This window comes from Perca flavescens, chromosome 11 (assembly GCF_004354835.1).
Source record: "Perca flavescens isolate YP-PL-M2 chromosome 11, PFLA_1.0, whole genome shotgun sequence".
In the NCBI taxonomy this organism is placed as follows: Eukaryota; Metazoa; Chordata; class Actinopteri; order Perciformes; family Percidae; genus Perca; species Perca flavescens.
The window spans coordinates 36,842,881-36,844,511 of record NC_041341.1 but is presented as its reverse complement, the minus strand read 5'-3'; positions in this window follow the sequence as shown (position 1 = coordinate 36,844,511).

Genomic DNA, 1,631 nt, shown 5'->3' with positions numbered 1-1,631 from the left:
CTACTGTCAGGGCACGCCCTCATACTCTGCTTCTGACTGGCTAGTAGTCCTTACCTAGCTACTGTCAGGGCACGCCATCATACTCTGCTTCTGACTGGCTAGTAGTCCTTACCTAGCTACTGAGCATGTGCGACTCAGAACAAAGATGGAACAGAAGTGAGATGTCTCACTCTGTAGCTAAAACAGAGAGCTCAACACACAAAAAAGAGGAGCTGCAGCAATGTGCAGAAAACCTATTTGGGGGGGCGTCACAAATCCCTCAATGCAGGAAAAACCCTGCCTGAAGGTAACCGTGCCCCCACCTCCACTGCCTCCTTCCTTTCCTTTCCTGTCGTTTTGTTTCCTTTCCTGTCGTTTTGTTTCCTTTCCTTTCCTTTCCTTTCCTTTCCCAGGATTCCATGGCTCCACTCACTGACTGGAGGTGAGTGGAGGGGATCCCTGTGCCAGCGGCAGCCACTGTAGACGACACAAATGAGGGCTTTGTGGCCCCTGAGTGTGCCTTCAATACTTTGGGAGCCAGAAGGTCAGGATGGTGGAAAGTGGGGTGCGGAGGTGGGAAGGTTTAGGGGCTGATGGGGGAGACATAGTTGTTGTTGTAGTTGGGGGGGAGGCAGGGGAGGCTGAGTTCGGTGACAAGGCTTCAGTTGTTTTGCTAAAACAGGGAAGAACAACCATGACATTATGACATTGTGGACTCACAGAAACACACACACACACACACACACACACACACACACACACACACACACACCATGCACTGTGGCATGTTGACCCCATCCCCTCCTCAGCTACAACATTCAGGAGAGAGAAAATGGAATTACTGATCTGCTAACAGCATTTCGAGGCGGTGTTTAGGGAGTTAATGACATTTTCTCAATGCTGGACCTAAAACTCTGCTGTCAGTCAACCTCAAATGTCTCCTTCAACTGCCGGTAATCAGAAGTTGTAAAACATGCTCACTGCTTCCCCGGGTGGAATTGTATATACTGACAGGGATCATTCCGTGTTGAGAAGTCGATAAGAAAGCCGCTTGACTGTGGAGCTTGTGTTGCAGTAATAAAACACAACTAGTATCTGTGTAGTTTGTCTGATATTTTCTGTGTTGTTAAAACACACACACAAAAAGTAGAAAACAAAGTGAAAAAATGCAGCGTGAGCTACTGAATGCAGCCATTAAGAATGATTGGATTAATGAAGTTTTTTTGCTCATTAGCGCTCACAAATATGCTTTCAAGTTGCAAAGCCTTTTTACTCCTGCAGTAATCCGCCCATGAGAGAGAGCTCGCAGGGACCTCAGGCCACGTTGCTCCAGAGGTCAGAATGTCACTTTGGGTGGTAGGGAGAAGTAAACAGGGCTGGAATAAGGGGGCCCACACCACAAACCCTTAGAACAAGAGTGCCTTTACTCTCTAGAAGTGAAGACAAAGGGTCAGCCTTTAATCGCCGCTTATAGAAATCCTGTTGTGTTAGTAACTCAGTCAAGTCAGTTATTAGCACAAGGCTGAGATCAGAGGTTGCTGAAACAAATCTACTATTACATAAATCAGTGGTGGGAAAATAACTCAGATCCTTTACTTACAGTACGTAAAAGTACTAATACCACACTGTAAAAATACTCTGTACCAAGTAAA